Consider the following 11,525-nt stretch of genomic DNA (forward strand, 5'->3'; position numbering starts at 1 on the left):
AGGGAGTTCTCCCGAGCACAAATATATATATTTTAAAGTGCGCAAACTTATAATTTAAAAGTTATTTGTTGTTAAAGTTTGCAAATTTAGCAAATTTCTATAGCACTTTAAATTACAATTTACATATCTTTCAAAACCTTAATCCACATACATATCTATATAAATTGGCAACGATAAACTTAAGTTGCATTTTTGTATATTTCACATTTCATTTTTGCATTGTTTTCACTTATTATAAATGTTTTTATTAAATCAATCGCGCTTTTGTAGCAACATACACATTTATATATATATATATATATATATATTTTATTGATGACATTATAAAGCTGTGCTGCCACATAAACAAAAAAAAAAAAACAAATATAAATATTACCTTACCACCTTTCAGTTAATAAAGAAAAAGGAAAATATATATTTTTTCTACTCATTTTGAGAAGTTGAAACACCTTTCCGCGTAGGCGGCCTTCGGCCGCGCTTATAAAAAATAACCCTGGGCTACGCCATGCCAAGTCCGGATGTGTGGCCGAAGGCCGCCTATGCAGAAATGTGTTCTACGCAGAATTACTGTGCATGGCGCAGCCGGTGTTGGATCGGCTAACATAACAATAAACATAAGAGTTATAAGGTAATATCAGCTCGTTCACGAATGCAAAAGAGCTTTTTCAAATTTTTGGTAAATAAAGACTAGAAAAGTTAAAGATATATATACATCAGATGAAAGGTATTTTTATAAGTTATTTTTCGATTCTGCACTTGCTCCGTTTTTTAGATGTGGCAGCACAGATTTGTAATGTCATAAAATATATATACGTATACACATATAAAAGTTGTATAGAAATTTGCAAACTTTAACAACAAATAACTTTTAAATTATAAGTTTGCACACTTTAAGATATATATATTTGTGATCAGGAGAACTCCCTCTTTCATTTGATACCTAGTTAAACCCCGAACTCGGGGGTACTAAACTAAATCGCTGCCGTTTTCAGTATTAAATATATTAAAATTTTTTTCAGAGAACATTTTATAAGCTTTGAGAGCAAATGTTAATAAAAAATTGTAAATGTTAACAAAAAAAGAGGAGAAAACTATTTATCAATATTTTTCAACTTGGAAAATTTTAAATTCTTTTCATAAACGTTTATTCATGAGAGGGAATGGCTGCATTTAAACCGTTTCCTGGATTCTCCTTCAACCCATTAGAATTGCAGCCTTTCTTCATTCAGAATTATTACATATGTATATTTAGGTACATACACATATGTATTTGTTAATATTATTGAAATAAAAAATGTCATTTATAAAAAGTTTTCGGAAAATTTATAACAAGCTTTCTTTTAGAAATTTTGTATAAGTTTACATTTATAAGCTTCAAAGCAACGAGCCGTTTCGATTATTTCACGCTTATTTGTAAACAAAAAATCAACGTTTTGTAAACTTAGTGTTTGTTTGAGAAAACTTTTTATAAATTTACATTACCTTTACTTTGCTTGTTGGGTATACTCGACCTATCAATGAGTAGTGCATTTAGAAATTTAGCACACAACCATACAAAAACATCCAAGTAGATAGCATAGCATATTGTAATGAATTTACTGCAATTCCTCTTATTTGCAACCTTCTACTAACATTCGTATCGCTAAACTGTTGAATAAATAACTCCAATATTTAATAATGCAAAATGGCCTTTATTAAAGTACTTCACAATAACACTTATATTTCACAACCAATAGTTTGCTTTAATGAAACTGATTCGTGATGCCTTAGCCTGTGCCGCTTTTGTACTCTTCGGTTTCCTCGTTCACCCATTTCTCCTAAGGTCTAGTAATTTCGTGAACCTGATGCTTGTTTACCCGCTATATAAACGTATATTTGCAATTTGTATCCATATGCGTGTGATGAAAAAGGGCAAACACTGGAGGTGGGGGCCGAACAACAGGAGGCCTTCGAGGTCTTAAAGCAAAAGCTCACGGAAGCACCGATACTTGCCTGCCCGGACTTCACCAAGACCTTCACCTTACAAACGGACGCCAGCAATTTCGGGCTGGGTGCCGTATTGACACAGGACCAGGAAGGCGGAGAACGCGTGATCGCCTACGCCAGCAGGAAACTCAACAAGGCGGAAACCAACTACTCGCCCACCGAGAAGGAGTGCCTCGCGATAGTCTGGGGAATACGCAAGATGAGGCCATACTTGGAAGGATACCGATTCAAGGTAATCACGGACCATATGTCTCTAAAGTGGTTAAACTCCATCGAAAGCCCTTCAGGCTGTATAGCACGATGGACCTTGGAGCTTCAACAACACACTTTCGACATCGAGTACAGGAAAGCGAAGCTGAACCTGGTAGCGGACGCACTATCACGGCAGCCACTGGAGACCCTACGCCTAGCAACGACAACAGAGCCACAATGAAATTGGTGGCACAAGCGCGTCGGCGAAGTACGCACTAACCCCGAGAAATTTTCTGACTACATGATACAAGATGGGCAACTGTACCGCCATATTCCCTGCCGGTCACACGATGAGGAAACGGTCCCTTGGAAATTTTGTGTACCTACACCACTGCGACAACGAGTGTTAGAAGAAAACCACAACATCCCAAGCGCTGGACACATGGGCATCCGCCGGACGGTAGCACGGATTGCCAACCGGTATTACTGGCCCGGCATGTTTCGGGACATCAGTCGATATGTACGGCAGTGCGAGTCTTGCCAGAAATACAAGGAGGCACAGCAAAAACCAGCAGGAAAGATGCTCACACAGGTGACCCAAGAACCATTCGCCACGGTATGCGTCGATTTCGTCGGACCACTCCCACGATCCACACACGGGAACACGATGTTATTAGTATTTTTCGACCGCTTCAGCAAATGGGTGGAATTGGCCCCCATGAGGCGTGCGACAGCAGAGGGCCTTCGCCGCGCGTTCAGACAACGCATCCTAGCAAGATTTGGTGCTCCCAAGATACTGATATCGGACAACGGCGTTCAGTTCACCAGCACAATGTGGCAGCGTTACCTCAAGGAAATGGGGATACGACAACAATTCACGGCGCCCTACACACCGCAAGAAAACCCGACGGAACGGGCGAACAGAACGGTAAAGAGGATCATAGCGCAACTCACCAAATCACAACACAACAAATGGGACGACTTTCTCCCAGAGATCGAGCTGACCATCAACACCAGTGTAACCGCGTCCACAGGGTACAGTCCAGCCTTCCTCGTACAAGGACGTGAACCGCGATTACCAGGGGCATTGTTTGACGAGGTCAACCTGGGGACGGGCACAGCCACCACCACGACAGAAGAAAAATCCGACAGAATGCAATAGGCATTCAGAATAGTGAGGCAGAACATGGAACGAGCAGCGGCAGACCAAGCACGGCATTACAATCTACGGCGGAGAAAATGGACCCCCGTAGTCGGCGAACTAGTGCTCGCAAAGGAACACCATCTCTCCAAGGCCGCGGAAAATTTCGCGGCAAAGTTGGCCCCCAAATATGACGGGCCCTACCAAATCCTAGGATATGTATCCCCAGTGATACTCAAAATACGAAAACCCAACGGAGGAAAGGAAAAAACTGTCAACATCGCGGAACTAAAAGCATATCATACAGCAGAGATCATCGCGTGAAACCAAACAAATTCAGGGAGAACAATTTTTTATATTATTAATTAATATCAAGGACAATCAAGCGCCGGTCATTCCAACGCAAACCACCGAGGTGACAACATCGTTTTCTTTTGCTACGAATTTTTTTCACAAACCAATAATCTACAATGCAGAGCTATAACGCTAGACTAACCAACAGCGTCAAGCGTATGCGCGAGCGCTACGAGGAGGAGGAAGCAAAACGCCCGAGGGCCGTATTGCTGGAAGGAGTTACAGGCGCCGACGTCAGCCACACGCGTGCAACTATACGCGCAAACAGGTACGCTGACGTCGAACACATCATTACACCATTAAACACTACTGGGGCCGACGTCAGCCACACGCGTGCAACTATACGCGCAAACAGGTACGCTGACGTCGCACGCATCATTAAACTACCACACATCACGGGCACCAATGACAACACCACGAACCAGTCACGGCCAAAGCCCACAATAAGACCGGAGCATCGCCGATAACATTCACACTCGGTAGGATAGAAGTGAAGGCAGGGCAGTTGCCGGCAGCCATCGAGTTCACCTCCAATGAGGACACAGCTCCACCGGAAAAGCCACAGTCGCCGAAAATTATCGAGCTCTCCTCGGATGAGGACACAGCCCCACCGCCGAGAGACACGCCTAAAATAATATTCCCGGCAGGACCAGACGGCATACCCCTCTATACGATTGACCTCGACACTCTCAGAGAATCGAAATGGTTGACCGACACCGTCATTGACGCTTGGGCAAAGGGACTGGAAGAGCAACATGAGCAACAAAATACGACTCTCAGCCCGTTCGTGATCTGGCAGCTGACCCAGAAGAGTAACACGGAGGAAGACTACCAACGCATACGCCGATGGGTCCGGAACGTCGACCTGTTTGGCAAGAGTGCGGTCCTAGCACCCCACAACACAGCTAACCACTGGTACCTGCTCGGTCTGGCAAACGCAGCAGTCACCACACCACGTCACCGACACGGAATGCTGGTAGGAACGATATATATGGGTAGCAGACTCAATGCACAGGGCCAGAGTCCCCCACGCAACCCAGGTTTGGGCAGATTTCCTCCGGTGGGAATACATACAGCGGTACGGACACGACGGTTTTAAAGCGCAGGAACTAATACTCGAGGTGCCCCAACAACTCAACAACAACGACTGTGGCGTCTACGTAGCCGAGAATATGGAGAGGGTTTTACGATACACAAGGAGCGGAGAAGGAATGCCCGGACTGTGTAAACAGCCGTTCACGGAGGAAATGGCGAGCAAGAAGTGCACAGAAATGCTGGTACGGTTCCTACGCGACGGCCGAAAGCCCAAGGAAACCATACAAAACACTACCACCACATACCACTCTCACGCAGCTCCACAACTAAGCACCGAGGACAACACCCACCCCATAATACCGGACACCAAAACGAAGCCACACACGACAACAGAAGACCTCCAAGTAATAACCATCGAGGCTAAAGACGCAGATGGACCAATGCTGGACCGATTCCCGGAGATAGCAGGGGAGGTACGGGACAAACTCCGACGCATCGCCGAAGGCAGAACCTACTCCTGAACGCGATTCGTGACAGAGAAATACCGGGTCACCATAATGAAAAGCAAGGCGCGCATACGACTACTGAATACCGGGGGCTCACTCTCCGAAGTGGGGGGGGGGGGGGGGGGGAGTGTGAGGACCAAATATAACACCATTAATTTGGCCCACACAAAGCGACCCCACATCATATTCGATACAGCACTAACACAACAGCCAGTCACAAAACGCTATAGCAACAGACCAACCAACAAGTTCAATACAGCATACATCATATTCGATACAACACTAACGCAACAGCCAGTAACAAAACAACAGACCAACCAACAAGTTCAATACAGCATTGACACAACAGCCAGTCACAAAAGGCTATAGCAGCTGACCAACCAACAAGTCTCAGCAACACAACGGGCGTTCGCAACATCGTACAGCAACCATGGCAACGCAACCATTTGAGCCAGCAATACTAAACAAAGCAATAAAAGGAGCAACACAGCAGGACAGAAGGTAGTTAGCACGGAGCTGTGGCCGTGACCAGAGCTACTTGTGGAGCGTCCCTAGAAGTTGTCGGTTCTACCATGCGGACAGGTCGTTTCACAGGAGTAAGTCGTGGCCTCAAGTGGTGAATGTGTCGGTTATACCACCAAACACCGCTTGAGACCTCGTGAGCAACGGCACCACCACAGTGACGCACCCCGCGAGCAGGTGACATTCGCCAGCCAAACTACCACGCTGGTCACAATCGCAAACATACTACGTTGGCCATAGCATTATGCCAATCCACTACCCCGGCCACAATCGCACACACACTACGTCGGCCACAGCATTACGCCAGCCACTACGCTGACCCCGACCGCACCACGCTAACATATTACGTGGACCACATCACTCCGCAAACATACGACGTTGGCCACAGCATTGCGCCAACCCACTATGCTGACCGCAAGCGCCAACATACGACGCGGGCCACAACAGCGCTACGCAAGCACATTGCGTTGGTCACAGCACCAGGCTGGCCACAACAGCACTACGCACACATACTACGGTGACCACAGCAGAGTCACGCAAATACACGACGTCAACCACACTAGGGTTGCGTACATACACGCCAACGCAAGGCGTCACCGAAACACGTTTTACACGCACTCAGGCAACGACCAGCCGGGCGTCCTAACGGGACGTTCCTAACAGGACACGCACGCCGACGCAGGGCGTCACAAAACACATTTACACACACACAAGCAACGACCATCGAGGCGTCATACGGGACACGAGTACCGTTGGCCCACCACGCAGTATAGAGCAAGCATACAGTGAAACGAAAACAACAAATATTTCTTCTTTTGATTACGTAAAATTTTTCATTTTAATTATAGTATACATACATATATAGAATTAGAGAAATAAAGTGAATTTATATGAAAACGATTTGCACGGTGTCCCAAATTTACAAATCTATTGGAAGCGAACCTTGGACACGGCGAGTATAGCCCTAGCACTTATTGAAGAAGCGCCGGGACGGAAAAAGCTTCGTTACAACACGTCTATATGTTGCAAGTATATTACCCTTATACGTTTGTTAACCTGGCGATTTAAGAGGCAATTTAAGGGTCCTCTTGCCATTTATTGGAATTGAAAGATTCAATTCCCAAAACAGGAAAAAAAGAGGGATTGTGAACCTACTATAGCGAATCCGAAATCGGATATTAAAAATTGCGCTTCTGACAAAAGTTGCTCCTAAAAAACGAGAATTTACCCAGGAGAGCTCCAAAACCGGTCCGATTCTTTACTATTTTTGAAGAGAATAAATTGTATACCCCCATTAATTTTTTTCTGTGTATCTCTTTACTGAGGCAAAACTTTCAGGATTCCTGAATTCGATCCCAAATGTGTGTTTTGACACTACCCACATGTTTTTGGGAGGAAATTAACAGTAACTGTCGTATATAATTACCCGAAACCCTTCAGCGGAAACCTTTATGATATTCTTATGCCTGGTGTTACAGTGCGAGTTTAAACTACAATTAAAGCTGACTAGACTTTTACCCTGCCACTTTGGCCGCTTAAGTTGAGATGAGCAGCAAAATTTTATCTTATCGAACGAAGCGGCAAGCTTAAACTAATCAAATTTAACTGTAGTTTAAATTCGCACTGAAAACCCAGGCGCAAAAGAAAACTTTTTACTACTACCCAGAACTAATGTGAACGGGGGATATGTCCAAACTTTTACAGATACTCAGCAGTTTACTTCGAAGAGATTGCGATGCGTATATGTTCATTTTAATGCATCTCAATGCGCGCATCCAAATGATCTTCTCATGGTAGAGGTAAAGTCAACAGCGAATCAAGAGTGCGTCACTATATGAAATATCGACAGACTGAACACAATGAGCCAATCCAAAAATTATATACGTTCGTAAATACTAAAGCATCGAGCCTCCAGCAATTCCTTGATTATGCGTTTTAAAAAATTACAACCCTGGGATCCCGGGACTTTCCGGGATAATCCAGAGACTGTTATTTTTGAATTTTGACTCAAAAATAATGAGGTAATATAAATGCATACGAGTAGTTAAACTAAAAGATTTATTCGGTCCAGTGTTTTAAAAAGAATTCAATAAAAAATTTTATAAACAAATGAAAAATTTGTTTGGTTTTAGACAAAAATATATAGTTTGTCTTCCCACCTTAATGAAAGTGTTACATATTGTGGCGAGTATTAGCAGTTCGATACGTCCATTCCCTCTCTTAGTCTCATCCCCAATCTGACTTCCACTCCCATTCCCATTCCCACTCTCACTCCCTCTTCGATTTAATCTCTCTCCCCCACCTAAATCACCTCTTATATATAATCAATACACCAAATGTTGGGTACCACCTTAAAATAATTATATATAACATATTGTAACGAATTTTGCTTGCAAATCCTCTTATTTGCCTTTTTGCTAAGTTCGTATCACTAAACTGTTGAATAAATAACTCCAATATTGAATAATGGAAAAATGGCCTTTATCAAAGTACTTCACAATAACACTTATACTTTGCAATTAGCTGGCTTAATAACCAAACTGATAGCTTAAATGAAACTGACTTTCAAAATAATACTGCTATTGCTCGCTAGATATCGTCTTAATCGAAATTTCTTGACAACTCAAATCAAACTCAATTTCAGCGCCTCTACATCTGCGGCCTTTTATACACTCTGATTTCCTCGTTCGCATCTTCTAGAATCTACTAGCATTGTCCATGAGCTCTCAAACTTCTCAGCTATAGCTAAAATTGCACGATTTTATAGCTTCTCTCATACCCCATGCTTGTATGTGTGAGCGACACTTCCACAATTATAATTGCCTACATTTAGGAGCATCTCAAATAAGATGTCTGCATATGGTTGTGCCTTGCTTCTCAGCTGCGTGTACCTACATATGTGTAGACATAATGATTGATTCGTTTATGTAGGTACAAGTGACTGTCTGCTTTATTGTTGTTGTGACTTTATTTACTTAGCATCAGACTAGGGATGTGAGTATCACTTAGTGTCACTCATAGTCGTCACACTGCCCTCCACCTAAGTCTGATCGTCCCGATCAGACAAATCTCCCGATCTAAACGCTGCTAGCATCTCCAATTGAACCACTCTTCTACATCGAGGTTTCCCAATGGTTTTTTATGCGGTAGATGGTGTTACTGATCTTCTTCACAACTTTGTACGGGCCTTCCCAACTGCACGGAAATATGGATGGAACACCTTTCCGTCGGTGGTGGTTGTATAGCAGTACCAAATCTCCCTCTCGGAAACCTTCTGAATTATTTTCCTTGTCGTACCTGTGTTTCATCTTACTACTCATTATCCCGGATCGTTCCCTCGCACTCTGCTGCTGAGCCAATGAACTACTTCGTAGAGCTTGCGCTTGACGGATTGGTTTCGCATACTCTGGCTTGAAACTGCCTTGGGAAATTCGTTGCTTCGGTGTTGTGCGTCCATTAGGTTTTGTCAATGCCGGTCTTTTTCTCGCAGTTACTTTTAATTTCGCTTTATTTGGCCCATTCGATCCACCAACCTTTACCTTTGACTTTCGTTGCCTTTGTCGCCTTTTCTCCACTAGTACTCGATTACTGCTGAAACCTTTTTCCAAACTGAAGTTAAGTGGCACATCCTGGTTCTTATAACGAATAATCCTTTTCTGCATGTCGATCTTGATGTCATGGTCAACCAAGAAGTCCACTCCCAATATGATTTCATCAACGACCTTTGCCACAACGAATTTGTGTAGAATCGTAACTTTCCAATCAAGACTTCACATATCACTTCTCCCTGAACTTGGTTATACTCGCCAGTGACCGTGCGCAACCTTGCTCCAGGTAACGATTTTACTCTCCTGTTGACCAAGTCAGATCGGATCAGGGAATGAGATGCGCCCGTATCTACAGTCAGTACACGTTCTTTGCCATCCACATTCCCTCTGACGTTAAGACTACTCGATTTTCTACCAATTTGCGACACAGATATCACAGGGCATTCAATAGCTGGATCTAGCTCTCGATCTCTACCTCTTACTCGCTCTTGCTCATCTCCTCCAGCTTTGCGTTTACGGCCACCCACATTGTTGAAACTGTTAGGGTTGGTGTTGCAATAACGCGCAATATGCCCTGGCTTCCCACACTTAAAGCATTTGACTGTATCATTATTCTTCTGCTGCGTACCCTTCAATGCTTCCAAAATTGCGTCTACCCAGTCTGGTATTTCCACATCCACGCGATGAGCTTTGTACGCTGGCTTACTCAAAAGCGAGGCTGTTTCCTGAGTCAGTGCATGCGATGCCGTTTCAGCAAATGTTAGTTTTGGATTCGCAAATGTAGCCCGCTTCGTTTCCACATCTCGTATGCCATTTATGAAACTCTGGATTTTTACCCTTTCAGTGTATTCCACGGGTGCCTCCGCATTTGCAAGATGAGCCAATCTTTCAATATCTGAAGCAAACTCCTGCAATGTCTCATTTGCTTTTTGGTAGCGGTTTTTGCAACTCAATTTGGAATATCTGTTTTCTATGCTCGCTTCCATAACGTCGTTCTACAGCAGCCATCAATACTTCATAATTGTTCCGCTCTCCTTCGGGAATCGTCTGTAGGATTTCCGCTGCTGGCCCCTTCAATGCCACGAACAGTGTAGCAACTTTATCTTCCGCATTCCAGTTGTTCACTGCTGCGGTCTTCTCAAACTGTAGCTTGAAGACGTGGAAAGGAACAGAACCGTCAAAAGATGGAGCTTTACCTTCGTATTACTCGCTGAAACTGTTGGGCGGTTTATTTGCAACTCCTGTATACGACCTTTCAAAGCTTCTATCTCGGCATCCATTTTGTCCTCGAGCTGTACAATTTTTGTATTCTGTGCTTCTAACTGCGAAGACATTTGTGCCACCTGCAATGATAAGCGCTCCTCTTGTGCTTCCATCTTGGATGTAATCTGTGTCGACATTTCTGAAATAACCGTTTCTTGTGCTTCAATCTTCGATGTTATTTCTGACGACATTTCTGCAATACGTGTCTTCTGTTCTTCCATCTTGGATGCCAGTTGAGATGTTATATCTGTCTTTTGCGATTCCAGTTGAGATGACATTTGTGACGACATTTCTGAAATACGCGTTTCTTTTGCTTCGATCTTTGATGTTATTCGGTTCTCCTGCGATTCCTGTTGGGATGCCACCGTTGATGTTTGCGCAGATATTGTAGCCAAAATCATGTTCAAGTCTGTGCTCGTAACTGTCTGCGAATGTTTCGTTTTTCTCTTCAATTTTTGTAGTCTCCTCGCCAACAAGATAAAAGACATACTCTTCCACATCAATTCCTTCTAATTCCATTGCCTCTCGTAGTCGTGCCTGAAGTTCGAGTTTAATGCCGGTTGTATTCAATCCACGGTTCTCCAACTCCTTCTTCAGTTGCGGGATCTTCAATTCACTAAACTTTGCCATGTCCTTGTTGTCCTCTGGAATTTATTCAACAATTCCTCTTCTGACACCAATTGTAACGAATTTTGCTTGCAAATCCTCTCATTTGCCTTTTTGCTAAGTTCGTATCACTAAACTGTTGAATAAATAACTCCAATATTGAATAATGGAAAAATGGCCTTTATTAAAGTACTTCACAGTAACACTTATACTTTGCAATTAGCTGGCTTAATAACCAAACTGATAGCTTAAATGAAACTGACTTTCAAAATAATACTGCTATTGCTCGCTAGATATCGTCTTAATCGAAACTGCTTGACAACTCAAATCAAACTGAATTTCAGCGCCTCTACATCTGCGGCCTTTTTCTGA

Source organism: Eurosta solidaginis, chromosome 1 (assembly GCF_040869045.1).
Source record: "Eurosta solidaginis isolate ZX-2024a chromosome 1, ASM4086904v1, whole genome shotgun sequence".
NCBI lineage: Eukaryota > Metazoa > Arthropoda > Insecta > Diptera > Tephritidae > Eurosta > Eurosta solidaginis.